Source organism: Clarias gariepinus, chromosome 6 (genome assembly GCF_024256425.1).
Source record: "Clarias gariepinus isolate MV-2021 ecotype Netherlands chromosome 6, CGAR_prim_01v2, whole genome shotgun sequence".
Taxonomy (NCBI): domain Eukaryota; kingdom Metazoa; phylum Chordata; class Actinopteri; order Siluriformes; family Clariidae; genus Clarias; species Clarias gariepinus.
This window is the reverse complement of record NC_071105.1, coordinates 11,406,393-11,432,413: the sequence shown is the minus strand read 5'-3', so window position 1 is coordinate 11,432,413 and position 26,021 is coordinate 11,406,393. Positions and strand designations below refer to the sequence as shown.

General features: G+C 37.0%; 1 protein-coding gene across 15 annotated transcripts in view; it reads right to left on the bottom strand.

Moving 5' to 3' along the window:
• sgip1a (SH3GL interacting endocytic adaptor 1a) overlaps positions 1-26,021 on the bottom strand; it is an 89,249-nt gene that overhangs the window by 32,391 nt on the left and 30,837 nt on the right. The window lies entirely within an intron of this gene.

Sequence of the window (26,021 nt, the reverse complement as noted above, 5' to 3'; positions counted from 1 at the left end):
AAAAAAATTAAGTTTTTGTCTTTGAGGTGGAACATTTTCAGAATAAAGGACAATGTGTGTTGCATCTAATCTACAACATCTTAAACTAAAGTGAAGGAACGACTGCTATAATTTAAGTTACAGTACATAAGGAACTAACTTGTTTTATGTGTCTACAACATTAAAGGAAACTGTAACTGCGTAAAAAAAAGGATTTATTTAATAAATAATAACAATAAAAAACAGCATTAGCAAATTAGTAAGGTCATAGTAATAACAGGAATAAAATACTGATGTTAGAGAAAAAAAAAATTAATTTGTGCATTTAATTAGTGTATTTTCCGGATAACAACACTCTAAGCTGTGTTTTATTTCTTTAAACCTTAACCAGCTGCTACTGTAGGATGTGTCAGTTGTGACATAGCAACAATAGCAAGCAAAAACCCAAGAGGTGCCCAAGAGGTCATAAAGACTTTTAAGGAAAGACAAGGCTGTTCTGCAGAAATTGGGCACATCACTTGTCGCGAACATCAACTATCAAAAGGCTCATTTGGGATTAGCTGTAACAACCAGGCAGAAAGTATATCAAAGTTGAACTAAGCTCTAAGCACTCCTCAGGGCCAGAAGGAGTGTCTGGCGCACATCAATCCAGCCAGGAATTGAGGAAGTGAGAGGGAGCTGCTGCAAAACAACTGGCTTTATTGATCTATGCTAAATATTTCTCCTCACAGAGTGCCATCTGGCCCACAAAGCAGCACTAAGCCTTCTGGAGAATTTCCCATCCCTCTCAATATGATGTCTTTTTTTCTTTGCTTGATATTAATCCAAGTTGTCTTTTACCTTTAATAAATTACAAAAAAATAAATGAAATCACTCTTGACTTTCCAGAAATAAATGGCATAGAAATTCCACAATGTATACAAGGCTGTGTATCTGTTTCTGACACACAGCAGCGCTCAATTCACGCAGCACAGTTGACCACATGTGTACACCCACGCCCACACAAGCATTCGCTTTGATTTACCGCCAGTGATTCTAATCCAGCATGTACCAGATTGTAGCCAGGGACTTGTTTAGAGCATTAAGAAGATAGAAGGAGGCCCACGGAGACCCTGGAGGATTAAATCAAGAGGCAGATCAGGATAATCAAACAGCCGTCTCTCCCACTCCCTGCTGCGCAGCCTGCCGCACGTACCCACTGAGGGCCAAACACACGGGCCGGGATACGAGTCAGTGTGCCAGAGGTGATGCCAGCCGAAAGACTCATCCAAATTAATGTCGCATAAAAGTGGATGCCTGGCGGTGGGCGTTTTCCGAGAGTGTCTGTAACGAATACTGCAACATGTAAACCGACAAGCAGAAATAAGCAGACACCAAGATATTGAGGAAAAATTTCGAATTAAGCTCAGAGTTCCTACTGAAAACTGATCAGCTTTAATTCTGACACGTGCAGTTTACATTACTCTCTGTATTTGCCTTATAAGATGATTCCGTTGTTCCCAACAGACACAGTGGCGTAATAACATCCATATGCTCGCTCATCTGAAAGAAGCGGTAACATAATTAGCAGGGGCTAGCCATGTCTAATCTGATCTAGGAACAACCACAGTAACATGGCTTCCCAGAAAACAGGAAATGAGGAGAACCATGGAAATAAACTACGCAGTCTAAAAAGGCCTAATAGTAATGTGTAGTGTGTATAATTGCATAGTAATCTGTAGCACTAGTATTAGCACCAAGAGGGAAAAACTACAAACACACAGAAGGTAGAAATGATACTTAGTTTAGAGTGGGCACTAATATTAAACTTTTTTTGGGAAGAAGAAAAAAAGGTTATACTTTAAGTGTAGATGTACATTTTGCGGATTTTAGCCTCACATGCATATACTGTACACATCACAGCTGTCATGAAACATCATCCTCTGCTCTGTTTACCGATGGCATCTTTTGCATACAGCCTGTGGAACAGACTGCAGATAAGTATCAGTCAGAACGGATGAGACACCGCCGCCCAGTCCCATGGGCTTACGAGGCTTTTTCCACAGAAATAAGATAGACCTCAGCAGCGGGGGTTTCATCCAGCAGTGTTCATTCACAACTCCATACATTTTAAATTCCACTGAAATGAGGAATATTAGCTGTTTTACACAAGCAACAGTTTCTTTAAAAATATCTATATTAATATCTATATTGTAAATATTATTCTATTGAATTGGTTTACCTACTGTACTGTAGGTGCTGACCAAACACCATCATGAAACACCTGGTGGTCAAAACAGGAGCTGCAACATATAGCCAATCGAGGGTAGACCTTTATACCCAGAGCATTTTGGCCATTTTCTTTTGCATTTGTATACTATTTCTACTATATTACAAAAATAATATTAATAAAAGCATTTGGTTAGTTTAACGTTATTGCGACGCCTTTCAGTTAGTGATAAAATTAAAATTTAAAATTTTGTTCTACAGAACCTGACATATCCGAAAACCCGAATGCACAGTTTGATGTCTGAAGCCTCCCCTGTCAATACAAACAAAAGGGGCTTTAAGGGGTAACTGGGACAGGAACAACGCTGCCCCATACATGCTCTCTTTCTAAATAAGGAGAAGTAGTGGATAGAATATTCAATGACAGGGTCACAAGTTTTTATTATAAACCGAAAACTGGGCTGGACACCATCATCTTGTTTTACAGCTAGTAACTAAAACTAAACTTAAAAAAAATCTACACACAAAAGCAAAACGCAAGCTCATTCAGTGTGGCTATGATGTATAGAGCCATTTCTATTTTAAGATATATTACGTAGACTGACTGAGAATTACAGTATGAAGTCAGGGAGTATAATGACATGGATAATGTTCCTACAGTACATCAGAAACGCAAATGCACCACAATGACCTTGGTTCTCCTGCAAAGGCTAAGAACAAGCTACTAGAGTGTATAGTGGATGACTATATGTTGTCGACTCCCTGCTGCCAATTATGAAGTTACTCTACAAAATTACTACAGAGGAGGTTTTAGTTTAAGTCAATCCTGATTAATAGTATATTTTATTTTATATATTTTTTTTAAAAAACAAAATAAATAATCACCTCCTGTAACTGTTTATGTTGGAAATTTAATTCATCATTTTTTGCTCATTTTATAAGCACACTTATAATTTCTAAAGATCACGGTATAACATGCTTCATCATTTCTGTAACACCTGACACACAAACCACATCACCTCCCACACAATGACTCATGGTAAAAATGACTAACTGCAGAGTGAAGCCAGAAGATAAAACTCTGAGCATTTCTATTACATTTCATGGCCTCTTATTCATACTTTAAACATACTGACAGTAAACGCTGCAGCTGATAATACGTCCAATGCGCGTTAAACATTTACACAGCACTAACTAGATGACTGCACACACTGAAAAGACATTCTGCCTGAGTTCTCTCTCTCTCAGTAAGTGTTGTACAGTACATGCCATAAAGTGGGTCAGAGGAAAAGAAGCTCGGTTAGCTGGCATGACGAGGCTGGCAAAATCAGAGAGAAAAAAGATTTTAGGATTAGCGATAATGAAAAGACAATAAATCGAGCTTATGAGCATTGAAAAGTCTGTGAACTAAAGATCTGTAAAGAATCTGCAACTTTAGGAAGCAGAATACTTTTTAATGATCCATTTCCTGAAGGGCTTATTCACAACAACCCAAAACTAATCCCCATAAGCAGGGCTCCTCGTCAGTCCTCCTTATTTATTCCATCAATTACAGTATATCCATCCTTACTTTCCTGATCCTCTTTCCATAAGTTCAGATTTGCTTCTTACTAGAAAACTTTGAATCATATAATTTAGAAAAATAAAGTTCTTCATGATGGACCCTGCTTTAATGTCTACAGTATTTAGGTATTCCCATTTTTTATGTACTGTACTGCTGAGAAAAGTTTGCAAATGGAGAAAACTATTTCAAAGCTATAATGTAGGTTGTCTCAACAAGAAGGTTTTCCCGATGTTTGTTTTAATTTTTGTGAAATTATTTAAAACTGTGGTTATAAACTGAAAGAGCTTGGTCCAGATGAGTGCTTTTACGATAACATTTGAAAAATACTGTAACAGTACTGATCTAGATGTGGAAAACCTAGCTGGAGTTACGGTATACTACCAAGTTTCAGCCATCACAGTTCCTGTAGCAGATTATCAGTTGTGGCTTGCTGGATCCAATCATGTCTCTTGTCTAATTAGGAAAAGGTGATAATGTAGATAGATGAGTATTAAAACAAATGGTAGAAAAAAACAGGATGTTTAAAGACATTTACTAGACTTCATTTAGATGTCTCTGATTCAAGTACAGAACAGAGAACTAGCTGATCATAGCACTAAAGAGGTAATTAGAGGCAACACTTTTATATCTATTCAAGCTTGTATGTAAAGTCATAAACTGTGGTCACCAGTCAGTCCTGTTATTTGCTTTTCAAAACCTTTTTTAAACCAGTAATGTTATGAAGCTCAACATTCACCTTAATTTTTTAGATACCCCTGACTTAAAGCATGACGTTAAAGAATCCCCTATACAACACTGATCAGCCATTTACATTTAGGCATTTGACAGAAGCCCTTATCCAGAGAGACTTACATTTTTAATCTCATTATACATCTGAGCAGTTGAGGGTTAAGAGCCTTGCTCAAGGGCCCAACAGGGACAACCTGGTGATCATGGGATTTGAACCTGGAACCTTCCAAGCCGTAGTCCAATGCCTTGACCACTGAGCTACCTCTGACCCCTAAGCCATAACATTGGCACCACCAGGTGAACTAAACAACAATGATCACAACCATACACCGGTGAACTGGTGTATCATGGGCATCCAAGGCTCACCCATGCCTACAGGGAACAGAGGTCATTATGTCTGCACCCACTGCGCCGAAACAAAACGGAGGATCTACTGCTCAACACATCGATGACTGAAGAGCCATGCATAGACTGGCCATGGGGGAACCCCAACCTAGGTAATTTTTACATACATATTGAACTATGGATAGTCATACTGTACGTAAGTCATCATTATAACATCACTGCTAATAATAATGACAATCTTTATTCCCTAACTAAACACATAGCAACACCTACTAGAACAGGAGCAGAGCAGTAAAACAAAATGCATACAGTAAAAATGAGTCTGTTCGAAGCCAGGAATCACTGCATGGTAAAATTGCTGAGGCAGGAAGTCAAGTTCCTGTCAAGGTGGAGAGTGAAATAGCTAGTAAATCAGGAATAGGAAGCAGCAGCTGCTTTACTTTTACTGCTGTCTCTCTCTCTTTCAGTCTCCTTTGATCTAATGAAATGACTTGTGAATATCCCAAAACTAGACCAGACGCTGTCTGGAGACCCAGTTTTAGTCTGCAAAGATAATGAAAGGTTAACCCCATGCACAATAATTATCTTACAATAATGTTTATTGTGCATGCAGATTTTTTTATGTTCTCCCCATGTTTATGTGGATGACATTGTACAAAGGAGCGATTGAACGTGTGTGCATGGTATCTATATCCTATGATAGACGTGAGATTTACTACAACTTGATGAGGAGATTTCTGGAGATGAATGAACTATTTACCTTACAGACAGAATCCCTACCAGAGCTGCTGTTGCAGAAAAAATATTCAACACCTTTGGTCCAAGAAAGTTTAAGAATTCAAAAGTGCTGTTTTAAAATTGAGTTGAAATACCGCTCTATAAGAGATTAGCATTAAATAAATGCGCAACGCAGAGATACATGACAGAAAATGAGCTGAAATTTAGGTCCAACTAATATAAAAACTATCTAATATAAAATACTAATCATGGAGGAATCACCATTTTGTTCAAGAAGCAGCCATGGACTGACATCCATCAACAGTTCGCCTCCACAGAAAATGCTCGCCAGTATTATAACATTTCTTTGAAACCTGAAAAAAGGCTTGGAATGATTGATCACATTTTCTCCAACAGAGCAGCCCTGCTAAGGTTTAATATAGCAGTGTAAAGAAACATCATTAACATTCCATCCCCATTTCAGTGTCTCTAAACACACAGAGTCAAGGCTTGTTTTTCTCTGCCAATGGATTTTACATCACCCTGTCCAAACACTGGAACCAGATGATAAAAAGACACCTTCGGAAACGGACATTTTGTCAACAGCTCTAGACCATCCAACAGACTCTGGAGATACTGTATGGCATGATATCAGTCGTGTGAGCAGACTTGTTGGCTGATACTTAACAAATAGCTCAAAGGACAGAGGAAAATGAGGGAATGAACAGGGGACATCATTAGCCACGGGCTTTTCCTCGGAAGCCTGGCTCACTGACTGTTTTGGTGTTTTTCCCACAGGCTGGTTCTACCACTTAAGAACAATAAAACAATTTATTAATCCCTGAAGATCCCTGTTACTATTGCTATGCATCATGAGGTGCACTCAAGCATCAATGGCAGCAAAGCAGATCATAATAAGATGTACAAACAAATCCAGATTTAAATTAATCAAAATAGTATCAATAAGGTCAACGTACAGTATATTTATACAAAACTAATACTAGTAGACGAACCCAGCAACATTATGCTAAATGGTTTAACTATAATATCCAGGCTTTGGTACCCCTTAGAAACCAAAATGTCACGTTACCCCACCATTATGTCTTACAGACATCAGACCACATTAATAGCTGTAACAATACAGCTCTTACAAAACTTCTGAGTGCAAGGGTTAAAGCCAAGCTGATTTAGTGATCTCTCAGAAATTCCAAAATATTACCCATTTATAAAAGACGGCTCCAATGTAAGTACACTGTATCTCCCAGAGATTAAAAAATAAATCCTTCCTTAAATTGATATTTGATTTAAATTGTCAAATGGATATGAGCTGCATTTCATTTACTAACAAGCAGACCAGAACAAACAGTAACTGAAAAGTTCATACAGATCATTAGAGCATCACTAGAAAATAGCCTACTGTAAGTCTGGACCACAATGCCCCTCCTGATGTGTGACTTGTAAATATAAAAGTACTGTATTCCTGATCATGATCATTTGTTTACCCCTTTTTGCCTATAAAGCGGTAATGCACTGGATAAGAAGAAAGAGAAGTTAATTTATACTACACTTTCTTCAATTGTTAAATCTAATTGGTCAGATGGTGCAACCCAAATCAAAGGCTCTTTTTAATACAGTATTTCACACTTTCTAGTCATAGATTTGCAATTAAAGTAATCTAGACCAACAGACTACTAGTAATAATAAACAGATTGTCGCCTTGGACCTCTATGGTCAGGGTTCGATTCCCAACCCAGTTCTGTGCGCATGGAGTTGAGTACGTGCATGTTCTCCCCGTGCTTGATGGGTTTCCTCCGGGTACTCCAGTTTCCTTCGAAAGTCCAAAGACATGCAGATTAGACTAATTGGTGAATGAGGGTGTGTGTGTGTGGGTGCACACCCTGCGTTAGATTAAGGAAAAGGGCCATGACAAGATGTTTGTCTATTTTGTCTTAACTTTAAATAAAAGGGGAAAAAAAGACAGACTGCTTAATTGTACGTGATAATGGAAATTAATCTGCTTCCTGAACATTCCACAACATTTAATTTAACTACAAAGTGTGTTTAAATAAAATCAGGACTTGTGATGAAATTTCTCATAAATGAAGGCATAAAACTTGACACTTGACATTTATAGAAGAATTCAAGCACAGTACGGTGATGAGACTCTTAGCCGCAGTAAAACATTTAAAATGTTTGCACATTGAATTACGATCCCAACAGAGGTGACTCGGTGGCCGCTACAGTTCATCGAGTGAAACGCCTGACCCTTGAAAATCAACGAGGGGGATGTTCGAGTCTGTAAGACCTGTACACACAATAATTCACGGACACCGCTTACGGGAACTGCTGGGAGTTATTGACAAATCCCGCGTACAGTCCTGACCTCTCCTCTCTCCAAGCCAACACAATACCACATGCTTAGGCTAATAAAGGAGTTCCTGGGAGGCCAGCAGGCAGTCTGATCATGGCTCCGGCATACTGAGAAAACTTTCTATGTTCATGGTGTCCAAGCACTAATGCATCGCTGGGATAAGTGTGTTAGTGTAGCAGGGTAGTATAAAGAGAAATAAAGGGAGTTTTTACTCTCATAACTGTGTTCTGTTATTCTAAAGGCCCAGTTTGACTTGAACACCCCTCATATAAATGGGGAAACAGCGTGGTGTCTCATTCTTAAGTAAATTGAAACTTTAATCATTGACAGCATGCTGTTGTATAAGAAAAACAAATCACTGGCTGTTATTTAAAGATAATGAACATCAGGATGGTAACTGTAACTCGGCTTCACGTCAAGTGACCACACACCACTTTTTTTTTTTTTTTTACTCAATTGAACTACATCCCCAAAATGTGCACGCCAGCTTATATTTTGCACAATTTAGAGAGTGGGTTATTCTTCAAAAGCCTTTTTTTTTTGCTGCAACAAAACTTTTTATGAAAAGTGGCTTGAAAATGATAAACAATATGTTTTTGCACCCTTTCTAAAAATGAACAAACATTTTCAAATACAATTTTTTTTTAAAACAGTCCTTTACAAAGCAACAGGAAAATATTTAATTGGAATTAGCTTTTAATACTGGGGTATTTACAAATGTAGCAACTTTATTAATAACCCGAACAAATCTTTAAACTGTATACATCAATCTTTTCAATTTCTTAAGAGTTCTCAAATTTCAGGAACACAGACAGTGTACTGTTCGGTACATCTGGTAAAAATAAAAAAGCTAAAACCTTTAGTTTCCCATCACTTTGTGGAAAACTAAATAGCTTCCAAAACTACACGAATGAGATCACTGGTTATTAACCTTCAAAAGTCAGGTCAGTGATATAAACAATAATATAAGCTGTAAGCTCAACATTAAACACAATTCTACCATTAAGCACAATCAGGGGCATAAACAACTTGCAAAAAGTTCTTGATTTTAGAGGTTGTTAAGTTGTAAGATCAGCTATACCTCAATAACTATCCCTCGCTCTGTTTAGAGCTGCTGATCAGCAGCAGAAACCCCAGACGAGCCCCATAACCACATGCTGATTAGGGATGAATACAAAAGCAGCATTTACAACGACCTGCTTTAAATAACCATCAAATGGATGCATTTACATACAAATGTGCAGATTTCCTAAAGCTAAAGACACATCTTAAAATGTTACACATAACTAACCACACTAATATCCAGACAAAATGTGCTGCGTTATTGGAAAAAAAATTGTTGAAATAGCATCTAAAAACTAAAAATCTTTTGGTTATTCAGAATACACACGGACTTGTTAACTTATCACTTACCAGCAGCAATCTGGTTTATCCAACCTCAACTAAGAAGAAGAACTGACTCAGTGGTGTATATAATGCCGTACCACATTCTGGAAAGAAAGGAAAGCATGCCGTGCTGTCTAAAACTGATTACGCTGATTAGACACCGTGAAAGACGTCCACATTTAATGACGGAATATTTGAAGTACAGCTGTGACCCAACAACTGAGACAAAACACAGACGGGTGGCCTGATCAGCCTCATCTGGCCTAGTTCAGAGACACGTTAATAGTCTAATGGGGGCAGAAGGGGACAGCTGCCATGTACTGAACTGCACTTAATTACATAATACGTGTGCATCTACACATGAACGCACACATAAACACAATGAAGCCAGGAAGCCATGGAAGATGACTTTTTTCTCCAAAAAATACAAGATGCTTCTACGTCATCAGAACTATTTATTTTTGTCCTAATGCACTATAATTTACAAAAAGTGCACCATGTTCCCTATTTTTATAATGTTATTATACTTCCATAAGCGCATTTTAGATTTTTTTATTTTTCTACCTGGCTTTTTGAGTAGATGTGTTTTTCTCCTTTCTCCCCAAATGATCTTGTGATTGGTCTTTCCTTTGATTAAGATGTTGATTTTGGCAATTGTCCTATCTTCATCGCAATGAGCTGCGGTGCCCAGAACTCTACAGTTACAATTTGTTGAGTCATCGCACGTTGCAATTTCTGGGGAAGGTCTAGACCTTGTGTCTCAGTGTAAAAAGGGAAATAGTGCTCTCCTGACAATGTATGTCAGCTGAGCAAAATCCTTGACATGCCTGTTAACAGAACAACCGGTCAATCTAATGGTTTATGTCCGGGTCTGAAAAGAGAAACTGCACTGTAACAGAGTTACCAGCCAAAAAGCCTAAAAATAACAGTTTTGTAGCAGAAAATCGTATTTGTGTCATATTTTTATTTTTATAGGAAATTTACATATGTTATTTCTATATGGAAATACTGCCATACCACTGATTGGTTACGTAATTGAATTAAAGGTTTAAAAAGCCTCAAGACTGCCTACTTTAAAAATCATTACGAGGTTTGACACACTAATATGTTAGCATTCAAAATTTTTTTTTATGTTTTACTATTTTTAATGAAATAGATAATTTTATACACTGTGTACAAAGTCTATCCAGTGCTACAGTATGGTTCACCACAATCATAGAAATCATAATAAATAATGTTGTATACCTGAATCATGTTACCATATACAGGTGAATGCATCAAATGTCATAAATAGTAAATGAATTAAGCAGTCAGTTGGTGATGGTATGGCCTCTTTCAGTCTATTTTTAGTCAGTGTAGCGGTTTAATCCTTTAGTAGAGGTGGAATCAGACATTGAGATTCGATCCCTAAGAGCTGGAACCTGATCATCAATGGAAGCGTAGGGATCCTTAAAACAGAGACCTGATCAAACGTCGCTCTACATGCGACATCAAATTGAAACGGTCCTACCACAGAACAACTGCTAAATTCTGGCAAATTCAAACATCAAAATGACAAGACAGCAGCGTAAGTATTCATTACACTGAGTTTACACCAAGAACTCAGTAGAAGACTCATCTACAGCAGAGGCTAATGGCTGGTATGGCAGCAATCCTTTCCAGGACATTCGTTGTCAAGTTGTAAGCAGTTAAAAACAAACTAGATGTCTGTTAATGTAAGACGTTGTGAGCAGCCTTTTGCAGACCAATGAACGATATTAACTATTAACTGCGCATAGCTCTCATTTCAACCTTAAATCAACCTTTAATTTTTCTCTAATGACACTGTTCTTACATTTACATTTACATTTGGGCATTTGGCAGACGCTCTTATCCAGAGCGACTTACATTTTGAGCAGGTGAGGGTTAAGGGCCTTGCTCAAAAGCCCAACAGTGGCAACCTGGTGGTTGTGGGCTTTGAACCTGGGATCTTCCGAACCGTAGTCCAATGCCTTAACCACTGAGCTACCCCTGGTTCTTCACGAATGTTAAAATGTACAGTATGCAGCATTAGTCGAATTTGGATTTTATATCCTATATTGTTTTATTAATTATCATTAATTATATGTTGTTGATTATGTTACTACTTTATAAATCATTTATTTGGTTCCTTAGTGCTTAGGTTAAATCTGAATATCCATGAAATTACATAAGCATTCTACACAGTTGATATAAATTCTAGATTCCATATGTTAAAATACGTCACTGATTTTATCGTGTGTCATTTGTGGCTCAGCACAATTGTATCTGTAAAGTAAGTATCATTAGGAGAAAATGCTAGAATTAAAGGTTGAAAGATTAAAAGTTATGATTATTATTTATTGACAGGTTTACCAAAGGGTAAATCAACCAAGCAAAAAAATAAATAAATAAAAAAAATGAATACTATTAAAGATGCTATTAAAACTCTCATCAAATTAATTGAGTAACCAGAAACAATAAAAAGATTCATTACTTTAAAAAATGGTAACTGCAGCCTTAATTTTTCATAATCCTTAGATTTCCAAGCCATGGCAAAGCATTGCACATTTATTCAATTAAATTTTATTTGTTTAGCACTTTAAACAATTGACATTGTCGCAAAGCAGCTTTACACAGTTAAAAGAATGATTTAAGTTGGTATGAAATGTGAATGTGTATGAATTAAAATGTTAAATTTATGCCATTTAACATTTGGTTTATCTAGAAGAAATTCTGACATGAGAAGTGGCAGCTTCTTTATACCATCTTTGTAAATTTGTTTAGATAAGCAGAGAATCTAGGTACATGTACATCACAACCTTTAGAGGAGGCAGTATAATAGATCTTCCAATATGCATTTGACATTTTTCATCCTGTCATTTATCATCCTCCAGAACAAAAAATAAAATAATAAAAAAAAAATTAATACCAAAGACATCACTAAAAGCAGATGGGGCTATGGTCCAAAACATTTCCCACTGAGAGCCCTGTTATTCAACAGTTTTACCTTTAGATAGAGTGGAGACATCACTCTAAGTGAAGAGCCACCTAAGATTTCTCCACCTTCACTTTTTTTTTTTTAGCCAATGACAATGCAATCCGCTACCTGCACTATTGTGTGTTCGCTCGTATTTACACTTAAGGATGGGCTAGCTACACATTTCCAAGAAATAGTAGTCACAGAAAAGAACAGCCTTAGGTCCTATAGGGAACTGATGGGGTATTGGATTGATTCTATGTATCCTCCAATATGAGTAACTTACCAGGATGACCTGACCTGATGTCAACCCAAAGGGCCCATGGGCAAGAGCCCACCCTCATCCATCTATCCATCAATGTGTCGAGACTCAAAAGGGCTACACTGCATGTCTTTGAATTGTGAAAGCAAACAGAAAGAAACCCCCCACACGGAAAAAAACTATATAAAACATATATGTTTTAATATAGGTTTGATATAGGTTTTTAATATATGTGACATATATAAAATTGGCCGTTTTCCTATATTATATGTACATATATGTACATATATGCGTACATATATGTGCGTGTGCATATATGCGTGCATATATGTACCTATAGACATATATGTGACATATATAAAATTGGCCGTTTTCCTATATTATATGTACATATATGTACATATATGCGTACATATATGTGCGCGTACATATATGCGTGCATATATGTACCTATAGACATATATGTGACATATATAAAATTGGCCGTTTTCCTATATTATATGTACATATATGTGTACATATATACGTGCATATATGTACCTATGTGCATATATATGCACCTATATTTTTACCTAGATATTAGTAAAATTATTAAAATCCATAGCTGTTAGACAACATAAATAAAAGCCCAAAATGTAGAAATTTAATTTTTTAATTTTTTTAAGAACAATCAAATAGTAAAAGAACAAAAATAAGACAAAAAAACTCAACAGGAAGAAAACATATACATATTTTGAGGACCTTCTCAGCTTCGTGAGCTTTGAATTGATAGATGTGCCTGTCTGCCCTCGGGTGGCTGCCGGCCACTTCTTCAATGTAGTATCTAAAAAAGACAAAAATAATAAGACAGTATAATAATAATAAATGATTATTTATTAAAACATTTATAAACATCTGTAAACTCCATAAGGCATTAGCTTAGCCACCGGGAAATATCATGTTTGTGCTACATACAGAAAGGCAGCATGTTAGCATGATTTACCTAAACTATGTAAATGGCATTGAAAGCCAATGTGTCACACAAGCTGACAAGAGCTAGCTGAAGTGAGGAAAATATTTACTAATATTAGTTTAATATTATCAAAAAAAGAGTTATATAAGACTTAATAACTTACCCAGTGTGTCCTCCTGGATTCTCTCTTCAAAATGGTAAATTACCTTCTTCTGAGGTAAATGTAAACTCCTCCCACTTTCCAGAACATTCTGAAGAGTTTCCTTGTCCGGGGGCGTGGCCTAGTATGTAAATTAGCCGGACTGATTTTCGTGTGATTGGCGTGTGGGCGTGTCCTGCCTCGGGTTATTAGCAGATAACTCGACAGAAATTCTAAAATGTGTTTTTTATTTAGTTAGTTCTTAGTTATTGCCTTGATAATAGAAAATATGAGTGCATCATGTATGACAGTTGCCAAAGTGAGATATGAGCTAAAATGACCAGATCCTGCCATGAGCTATATAGAAGACATATCTTGTATGTACATATAGGGCTTATATGTGGATATAAAGAAGCAATACAGGAGACCTATATGGCCTGTATATGCACATATATGCACCTCAATTTTGCCTATATGCAGCATATATATTATCATATATATGCATTTATACTGCATATAGGCTTCATATATGCACATATATCCTCATGTAGGTCAGGATATAGGTCATATATACTGCATATAGGTGAGGATATATGCGCATATATACTGCATATAGGCCTTCATATATACTGCATATAGGCTTCATATATGCGCATATATCCTCATGTAGGTGAGGATATATGTGCATATATACTGCATATAGGTGAGGATAAATGCGCATATATACTGCATATAGGCCTTCATATATGCGCATATATCCTCATATAGGTCAGGATATATGTGCATATATACTGCATATAGGTGAATATATATGCGCATATATCTTCATATAGGTGAGGATATTTGCGCATATATACTGCATATAGGTTTCATATATGCGCATATATCCTCATATAGGTGAGGATATATGTGCATATATACTGCATATAGGTTTCATATATGCGCATATATCCTCATATAGATTCTTTCCATGTGGGCCACCAATCCTAGAGGGGACCAGGAAAATTTGAAATTCGAAACCACAACCCTGGGCGTGCTAGACTGCAGTGCCACCATCATGCCCAACCTCAACCAATCTTATCTAACTTTTTTTTTTATTCCCTGTTCATGAGGACCATTAAAACTAGGCAAATTATACTTAATCAGGTCGTTTAAGACGAAAGACCCTTTTTAAAACACTGGGAAAACTCAGAGCCAGCACTAACAACATAGTCCGCTTATAACCTTTCGCTCCATTTACAAAGGATACAGATAAATAAATTTCTGGTATATACTGACACCTTTAAAATATGTAATATGACACTCATAGCTTTTCCCTGTCAATGAGGCCAGTGCTAAAAATGTGGACAGGCAACCTACTACGTAAACAGGCAACCTAAAATGTGAACAGGCAACCTACTACTATGCTTAAACATACAGTACTGTACATGACCAACACTAACCTGGGAAGTCAGACAGGCATTGTGAACTAACTGTGTAAACCGTGTAGAGATCTGATTCTGTTTTCCAAGGTGGATTTATAAAAATGTTTAAAATGACTGGTTGTAACATAACCAGTTTAGGGTTTTTTTGCAGTCGGGTATAGTACATGTTCTAGGATATGTTTCATAGATTATGTGCTACACAGATGTCTATGGGAAAAATCCTTGCAGCTCTAGAGTAGGTGATGCATGAACAGTGGATTATACATTCACAGGCCACTGTACACGCTCATTTTGTTTCCTGACAAATCATATCTCCACATCACTTGCCCTTGTTTTCTTTCCCTGTCTGGAAGTGGGTAGCTCCAGGAATATCTGTGGGCTCTGGAGTTTAACCACAGGCTTTAACTTTATCTGTAAGAGTGCCAAGTCACATCATTCGGTTTAGCTGGTAAGAGGAACAGTGGTAATTAAGTGACATTGGATCTGAGACCAAAACCAGTCTAATTTGATCTGCAAATAAGAACATTAACATGAACTGTACGTAGAAATCTCTTCAAACTTATAAATCTCATAAACACAACAAAATTGTGATGAACTTGGACCGAACAAACCAATACTTTCTTTATAGCCTGGGGCTTTAAATCTGTCCTGTTTTGTGACTATTGGCCATTTGTTTCATATTTATGCCATGTTGACATTTTAACATAAATACTTATGATTTTGAAAAGCAGAAGTGAGTGCGACTGCTAACTTCTTTAAAAAATTGTTTGCCTACAGTCACCAATATTCCTCATATCCTAAATTGATTTTACTCCAAGCAATACTGTACTGACAAAACAAAAGGATGGTGGACTATTGAAATACTTCTTTCTTGACTAAAACTTTATATAATAATGAGTATCCCTAAACTGTCTTTAACAAGTGATTCATTTTTTCCTTTTTTTTTTTTTTTAGGGAAAGTGTGTAATGTTTTCAGTAAGCAGTTCAAATTCGAAGATAAGGGTTTGCTGCACATTAAGGAACCTTTTTATCCCCCTCCAACAAACAAGGACACTTTCATGTGATCCAGTGTTGAAAAATGTTCTTAAGCATGTTGTAGACACCAGTTTTTAACAGTACAAAAACAAAAATGCAAAGGTTATTAGGAACTCGGTTTTATACTGAACTGAACAATACTTAATCACTTTGATCACGTCATAATGGTTTTCCACTTTAGACCTACTAGATAAGAAAAAGACTGCTCTTACTGCTTGGCCTCTTTGAGATTTATTGGATACTATCAGGTCTTTGCATTGCCCCATCATGTTCCAACATCTCCTTTTTTAAAAGGATAAAGGATAGAGTAGTATCTTATTCTGCCTACATGAATTAAGTTCTTGTTCAGACTTCCAGCTCAATTCCAATTGCTTTTCACCAGTTAAAAAAAAAAAAGATAGATTTCTGTAAATCTAATATCAAATTGTCCACAGTCCTTCACTCGCAATATGATGTGTACATTATGCGTCCAAGTCCAAGCAATCACAAGTGTGGAGCGGAGAAAAAAATGAGTGGGGAGATGATAAACAACATGGCGATGGAAATAAAGATATATCATTTTGTAGAGAGTTAAGTTGCCATGCTTCAGGAAGTCATGGAGGTTTTTAGTATGAGAGATATCACCCAAGTGTGTAGAAGCTGCAGCGCTGGATTGCCCATGTTTTCAGACAGAGCAGCTGGCTTAACTGTAGTATGGACATACAGTAGAGAACAATAGTCCCTGGACAGGGGAGACGTGAAATGTCAGATAGCCCTTTCAGTACAGGCAGACCCAGAGGATGCATCAGTACAGGCAAAGCTAGACTAAAATACCATGCTGCATGTGAGCCTCTGGCATGGTTACCATAGCAATCAAAGCAGATAGGTTGAGAATGCGTTAGATTTGGGCTGCCAGTCTGAACTGAAACCAAATGCTATCTGATCACTTTCAAATAACAGTGTGGACAGTCGGTCCTCAAGATCAGATTTTTGAAACAATTTGAATTCGAACAAGGCCTAGGAGTTATTGTGATTATTTCAAATATTTCTCTTACTTTAACTCTATGTACTGTTAATACACGTAATAGGGTATACCTAGAAAGATAGAAACACATGTTGAGGAAAAAAGCTATATATGGCATCATGTAGAGTTTTAATATTTAAATACTTTTAAAAAGGCTGGGTGTTTTATGCAGCGTATACATTAATAGCGAGAAAGCATAATGAAAACAGACATGGGACTTCAACCATGTTAGCGCTCACACTGTACTGATTCCAACCCTCTTATACGTTCTCTTTCTATTATTTCTCTTTGGTGATTCGGAAAATTAGAAGACAGTCTATTTGGGAGCAGCTAATTTTAATGAAACCTAATAGGGATGACCTCATCTTTGGGACAGACAGCGAAGCTACACAGCATCTGTCCTTCATGCAGTCTAACTGATATATTCATTATTCCTGTAGTGGCTGACAAACTTAAAATCGCAGGCCTAAACATGACCTTGTATACAATAGCGTATTCTAATTGCTTCAGTAGTAGTACTTCAATAGCTGTACTTCACAAACAACGGTTTAAAATATAATTCACGGTTCCCAGTGCAGCAGGACATATTTTACTGAATGTCCTAGCTTTAGTTCTGTAAAATAAAAATTAACCCCCTCATTTGCAGCTCCACATTTTTAGCATCGGTATAACACAAGAACTCAGGTCCTGCTACAGGGATTCGAATCCAGATACAGTGGTTAAAAATGATCGGGTTAGAAAATAGAACAGCTTAGTCATTAGCAGCTAAGGCTAACATTGACAGCCAACTTGGAGCTTAATCTCTGTAATGTCTGCCATCCTTGAGATGACACAGCCCACAGAGAGCAGCATCGCTCATTCAGATGACTCATCCGCTGCCTCAAACACACGCCCCAGCACCAAGATATTCACAGGCACATGAGCAACAACACGCTGCCTAGCAATCCATAAAACAAATGGAGTAAACGGTAAGGGGAAACAGATCCTGGATATACAAACAATCATATGTATTTTTTTAGATAATAAGGTGCAAAACTGTAAAGGTATATATATACAGTATATATATATATATATATTCAATAGAGACACGGCTGTAGCATGACACATACTCCATATGTGCACGGTGTAGGCCATATTTCAGTAGCAGTACTAAGCGATTGCCTTTGGATTCTCGATGACTTATTTATTTGCATCAATATTTGAGTGGCAGTGTCACTTGGATAAAGCTGTAAGCATTTTACTATTTCCAACAGTCTAGTCCACAACTATAATAGAAAAAGATATAAGGGTTAAATATACCTAAGGATAACATGCCTAAATGAGGCAAATATAAAAACCAAAATAGTAGAAATCAGCTGAGTATTTATTGAATAGTCGGGTTATTTAGCCAATTTAGTATGGTGAGAAAGTGTAAAGATTACTGAACAAGTCAGGCTGTAAGAATCTTTCAGGTTTTCCTTATTCCTTTCCTATTTCCCTGGCACTCTCTAATTCCATGATGTTTTCTGATTTTTTATTCTTTCTTCATTGTAAAACAATGCTAAGGACACCCAAAATATGCAATAATCTCCTCCTAACAGTCAATATTGAGATGTGTCTGTTACTTATGGTTTGTAACACCCAAATGAGGATGGGTTCCCTATCAGGTCTGGTTCTGCTTCTCAAGGTCTCTTCTTATTACCATCTCAGGGAGTTTTTCCTTGTCACTGTCGCCCTCGTTTTCGGCTTGCTTATCAGGGACAGTCTTATCATTTTGATTTATACATATTCACTTTTTATACAAAATTAAATAATTATTTTGATTGTGTAAAGCTGCTTTGTGATAATGTCAATTGTTAAAAGGGCTATACAAATAAAATTGAATTGAATTTATCGGAGTTGCTGTTGGTCATTGGTCATTTCTGATTTCTAAATTAACTTCTCTTCTGCAGCAGAGGTAAGTTTTGGTCTTGCTTTCCTGGAATGGTCTTCATGAGGGACAGTTTTATCATGGTGCTTGATGGAATAAAACAAAATAACAACTGACTATTGTAATAATGGCAATCATAGTTTTTTGGGAAAAAACAGGAGTGTTTTAGAATGTAGAAAATAAATCCAAACTTTTGACTGGTACTATATGTTACTCCCGCTGCAAGAAGAAACCACCCAAAACAAGTTTATCCCAAGACTCATCCTTTCTTCAGTGTATCCCAATTGCATACCTAAGACCTAAAAACATCTACTGAAGCCATATAAACCCTGTCAGACTGTTTACAGTACACAATTGTGGAAAAGTAATTACTTTTAATCCTTCTATCCGGTGTCTGGTCTATACAAGTCTGGTTCCTCTCAAGGTTTCTTTCTTATGTCATACTTTTTTTTTCTTCACTTTCGTCACCTCTGGCTTCTTGTTCTTAGGGAAGCTGAGACTTAAACTGAGACTTCTCGTGAATGATGGTGTGAAACAGACTGACATTTACAGAAGACTTCGAGCGCAGTATGTTGATGAGACTCTTAGCCGCAGCAAGAAATTTTAGTGGTGCAAATATTTTAAAGTAAGCCATACGTTTGTGAACAACAATCCTGGCCAAGGTGTCTCAGAGCCCACTGCAGTAGCACCCATAAACATTCAGTGTGTAGAAAGCCTGATTCTTAAAAATCGATAGATAACTTGTTGCCAACTTGAAAAAGAGACACATCACTTAAGAATGGTACATCATTCATGAACACCACTTGAACATTACAGGAACTGTGTTAGAAGTTATTGCCACATACCCTGTACAGTGCTAATGTCACTCCAAGACATTTCCACATGTTTGTGCCATTTAAGGAGTTCCTGGAAGCCAGCGTTTCAGACATGTAGTAGGCAGTCTGATCAAGGCTCTGGCATACTGCGTAAGCTTATCTACCTTCCTTGATGGTATCGAAGGACTAGTGAAACGCTGTGTACAGTATAAATGCATTAGTGTAGCAGGGGATTATATGGAGAAATAAGGGTTGCTTTTACTTTCATAATTATGTTGTTATTCCCAATCAAAAGTCTTGGTTTGACTTTAACACACTTTGTACATTCAGATTTCTGTAAAGCCGCTTTGTGACAATATCTGTCAAAGAACATGAAATAAATAAAATTGGACAGAACTATTTTTTCACGCTATTTGCAGTAAAACAAACAACTTTAAACTCACAGGTTTTAAAATGAGACTCTACCCACATTAACACAGTGGTGCTTATTTCTGGCCACAATCATTAAAAAAAAAAAACACCTAAAATTTCAAATTTGATTTAGTACAAAACCTATTTTACAAAAATTTACCATGTTTTAGAACTAAAAATAATAAAACAATCTCAAATTCTGTGTATTCTGATAAGGATAAACATCCATGAAATATCTCAAATGTGTATTGCACAGCTACAGTATTTTACATTTGATTTCAAACAAACCTCCAGGTAAGGCTAAGTTCACAGAGATCTAAAGGACACACTGATGACTTTACAGATCTGACTAATAGATGGCCTGCTAAGGATGAGCAAAATCTTCAGATAACTGTGATTAGCCATTCTAGTGTGTCGTCCATCACAGATCCGCAATAACTTTTCCTCTTGCCATTATATTGTACTAATTGAACAGCCAGTCTTATTAGGCCCCATCACCAGCATGAATATAAATATCTTGGATATATATATATATATCTCCATTAGTAGGGCTGTCCTTATTATTATGCAGCTATTATCAAATTGCAAAGTGTTAGCAAGTCTGTGAACGACAGCTTAATCAGTTGAAGTGTTCGGACAGTGAATCATGCTGCTGGGAATCCTGCTGCGTTGCTGATCTCAGAGTAGTCTGATTCTGATTCTCTCTCTCTTTCTCTCTCTCTCTCTCTTTCTCACATACACACACATACACACCTTAAGCCTCGTTAAAGAGAACTAAAAGTAAATCATCCATGATTAAATTTAAGGATTGATCAATGACTAATTGAGGTAAATTAATAAAACTGGACTAACACAAACCAAGCCACATGGAGGAGCAACATCCTATAGGCTCAAACAATGGCAGAAAGAGCATGTTTACCATCTTCCAGTCCTAACAACGATTTATCTGTTTAAGGTCTTTGTAAAGAGTAATACCTCCTGACAGTCTTAGACTTGAGATTCTTGTCCTGTGTTTATGCACAGAGCGAGTGTAGTGATTTGGAGAAGTGGCTCTCTTCTACCCTAATGTGTTTCATTTGTCTTTAATGAAGTCAAACACCTTTGTCAGCTTAAGATATATACATGATCGTGGGCTCTTTTTCTCTCCACAAGGAAACTGTAAACAGGAAACAGGACTGTGCTAAGTGCTCTTCAGTTTCACTTGAGCCAATTTTCCCCAAACGGAAATCTGAACATCACATTTGCAAAGAAGAGCACGGAGACATTTTTCAGATCTCTCTGCAGGTTAAAGCTCGTCTACAGTTCTGTTTTAAGCTCTGAAGGAAAATCTGTAAAACATGAAAAGATCAAATTTTTTAATATAAATAGACCTGTCGTATGTAATAACGAAACAGGATATGTAGTAATTAGTGGACGGCAAGTTTTACAATTCGTTAAGCAATTTTAAATATGGCCATATAAAATGTTAATAGAAATCAAACCTCAAGTATTTGTTTTAGCATTTCTTCATGACGAATCCAAACCCAGAAAACTCTGCATAGGGATAACGTATGCTGAGGACATTAAGGATCTGTCCATATTACAACATTGAATTAAAGTGTAATCTATTGAAAATAGAAATATGTAATATTACATTAAAAAACTGTTTAAAAAAATATCTAAAATAACCCATCCAAATGTCTCTGTTTATGTTAAAACTCCCACATCTGAGCGAACACTAGTTATGTTTGCAACTCTGAAACTCTCCCATTCAGCCACAAGAGCACAAGAGGTCAGGGACCAATGTCTATCAAAAACTCCCAGAGAGAAGTGCTCCCGGTCATCCTCAAAGTGTTAGACTCTTAGTTTTTATTGAATGGAACGTGTTAAGCTACAGAATACAGTGACATCCTATACAGTTGTGTGGTCCTAAATATGTGGCCAAATTTTAATCAGGAGACCTACGTTATTGGCCCTATAGTCTAAAGATTCCCATTCCTGGTCTTGGAAGACCCCCTGCATTAATTAATGTTTTACCTAAACTAACGAACCTACTTCTATTTAGTAAAGACTGTTAATTAGATAATGACTTCAATCAGGTATCCAAGGACCTGAAAAAACACTAAATAAACTACATACTGTAGTACAGTATAGGACTGAACTTCACAAGAACAGTTTTGTACCCAAGTCTCCAACATTAAAAGTGGACTTTACATTAATTAAACACCTTTTCTGTTATATTAGGGCCAGGGGTAGCTCAGTGGTTAAGGCATTGGACTGCGGTTCGGAAGATCCCAGGTTCAAACCCCACAACTACCAAGTTGCCACGGTTGGGCCCTTGACCCTCAACTGCTTAGATGTGTAATGAGATAAAAATGTAAGTCGCTCTGGATAAGAGCGTCTGCCAAATGCCCAAATGTAAATGTAAATATTGAACCTTCAGCCTTATAGGCCTGTATCAGGGCTGATTTATGTTCATACTACATGATATCACCCAAATGACGATGAGTTTCCTGTGTTGTCTGGTTTCTTCCCTTCGTCACCCTTTATGGACACTATATCCTTTATGGATAACTATAATTTAGATACATTTCCTTACATTTTTCATCTTCCACCATTTCTTTTATTTTGTAAAGCTGCCCCGGAAATAAGACCATCACTAAAAGTGATATAAAAATACAATTAAATTAAACAGAATTGAATTCAAATTGTCTAAGACAAATATTAAGTGAAGTAAAAAAGTAGAAGTAGTAGTAGAAGTAGAAAAACAAACAAAATTCCTGCATCAAAATGTCTATGTCCTTACGATTAGTGGTTAATAAATATATTAGAGCATTACATAGTCTTTCTAATTTCCTAACGAGAGCACTCTAACAAGAACAATAACCAAACTCAGCATGGTTTCTGTATAATTCACTGAGCAACACTGACATTGATTCCAAATCATGGATTTCTTTAGTGTAGCATGCATACCATGGGAAATAAAGTAGAATAACCCTTAGTCCACACCCAGCCTCACTAAAGACGTGACACAGAAAGTTCCAACTGTAATTGGCTTCAGAATAAAGACCCCCCTCCCGTCCCCCACATCTCTTTTCTGTTCTTACTGTCAGCTCCTCTTTTCCCTCACCTCTGATCACTGCTTTCTGTCTTCTCGTCATCACAGTTAACTCAACCAGCTGCGATCTTCTTACATAAACATGTCTTTCCACCTTCATCATTTCCTCACTGCCTTTCCTTCATCTAGACACAGGGTGTGCATTTCGGAGCCAATCCATGCTTTTCTTTGTGTTGCATAATTCATTTTTTCCTGCTGCTTTCTCACTGTCTCACACACACACACACACACACACACACATACAACACAATATGATAAAGTTGGGTCACGTTTGGAGTGCAGTTACAGTCTGGTATTTTCTGTAGACATTAAATGAGTGTATGATTGACATTACTGTAGGTCTTTCAAGCAGGACTTCTATTTTGCCTGGAGTTTGTTAGCTAACTAAACATGTTATATTTCAGAGCACTGATGTCATGAGCACTTCATATCGAAGGCAATGCTGCTGATATAAAACTGCAGCTTTCATGTGAAACAGCATACCGAAATTGTAAATATATCCATTTTAGTTTCAAATATTGAGGGAAAGCCCATCTGAAAGCCTACAATAACATGATGTATACATTACACTGCAGAATATATCCAAGTCCAGATTATTGTCAGCGTTCACCAACACTTCACGTGTATGGCCTACAAGCGCTCATGCTCACATAACAAGCTAAATAAATCACACATACTAGATTTAACACGAATAACAGACGCACATACCAAAAGAATCAGTTTTTGTGCGACACATTAATAGCTAAAGCACTTTATCATCTAGGTAAACACTGTGTGGCGTTGTTATAGGAAAATGATCAACAACATCGCAGTGTGCTACAGAAAAAGTGAAGAGTTACGTTAACACACTATGGATTATTATTATTTTTTCTATAATAAAAGCCTTAATGCTTGGACACTGAATGTTAAGCATGTCCACAGAGTATTATTTGTGTGTGTGTGTGTGTGTGTGTGTGTGTGTGTGTGTGTGTGTGTGTGTGTGTGTGTGTTTATCTGTATGTGTTTATCTGTGTGTTAATTTATCTGTAATTGTCATCTGTAAATTACCAGATGTGCACACCGGACAGCTGATATCTCTTACATCTCAGAGGTAAAAGAATCATGCATTACATCTGGACCAAAATTACACAAAAGGTTAGTGAGACGTGAAGTAAGCGAAGTGAAAAGAAAATCGTTTAGTACGGCGCCATCCTTAATTAGAATGACTGCTTTAATATGAAAAGTCTCATTGGTCTCATTTATAATCTGAATCTGCTCAATTTAAGTGAATACTAAATTTTTCTTCAGAAATTACAGTACATAATTTTCATGGATACTTGATTTTGATACTTTTCTTCTATAAATAATGTACAAATAAATGTATTTATATGCAGCTGGAGAAAGAAGGCAATGTTAGGATTAAGAGTATGTGAAGTAACACAGCACAAGTCCCAGTGAATGAAATCTTACCACGGCAAAGATAAAGTGTTAGAACAAACACATTAATATAAACCTATATATTATAAACCATATTAATATAAACCTTTATTTTATTTATAGGTTGGTGTTATGTGACAAAAGAGTATCAGCGATAATGAAAAGAAAAGGTGTACAGGACAGTGGTGAGACCAGCGATGCTCTACGGCTTAGAGACAGTGGCAGTGAAGAAAAGACAGGAGGCAGAGCTAGAGGTAGCAGAGCTGAAGATGTTGAGGTTCTCCTTGGGAGTGACAAGGATGGATAGGATCAAGTTAATCAGAGGGAGAACCCATGTTAGATGTTTTGGAGATAAAGTCAGAGAGGCCAGATTGAGGTGGTTTGGCCATGTTCAGAGGAGAGATGGTGAATATATCAGTAGAAGGATGCTGAGGTTGGAACTGCCAGGCAGGAGGTCTAAAGGACGACCAAAGAGGAGATTTATGGATGCAGTGAGAGAGGACATGAAGTTAGTTGGTGTGAGAGAAGAAGAAGCAGAGGATAGGGTTAGATGAAGGCAGATGATTCGCTGTGTGCGACCCCTGAAAGGGAACAGCCGAAAGACAAAGTAGAAGATTTTATTTATAGGTTATGTTAACCTTTATACACACTATACTTCTTTTAACAAGGTTTCAGACCTTAATCACCTTGTTAGACCTGATGCATGGCAACAGCTGTCATTAGTTTACAAATACTTTGACTCTTCAAATCTTGTGCACACATTTGCGGACACTTAACAACCATGGGTTCCTCTAAGCAGCTGTGTGAGACTCTGAAAATGAAAATTATTGATGCCCACAATGCAGGAAAAGGTCAAGAAGATTTTCAGCGTTTTCACAGTGAGAAATGTAATTAAGAGATGCCAGTTCAGGGGAACTGTGGAGGTCAAAATGAGATCTCCAAGAAAACTCTCGGAGAGAACTGCTCATATGCTGGTCAGAAAGACAGATCAATACCTTGATTTGACTGCAAAGATTTAGCAGACTCAGGAGTGGTGGTGCACCGTTCCACAAGAACTTCATGAAAGAGTCAGCAGAAGAAAACCTTACCGGCATCCCCATCATAGATTCCAATGTTAGAAGTATGCAACAGAACATCTACAGATGCCTGATGCCTTTTGGAAACAAGTGCTGTGGACTGATGAAGTTAAAATAGGTATCTTTGGCCACAATCAGCAAAGGCATGTTTGGAGAGAAAAAGGAGCAGCATTTCATAAAAAGAACACCTTGCCAACTACTAAGCA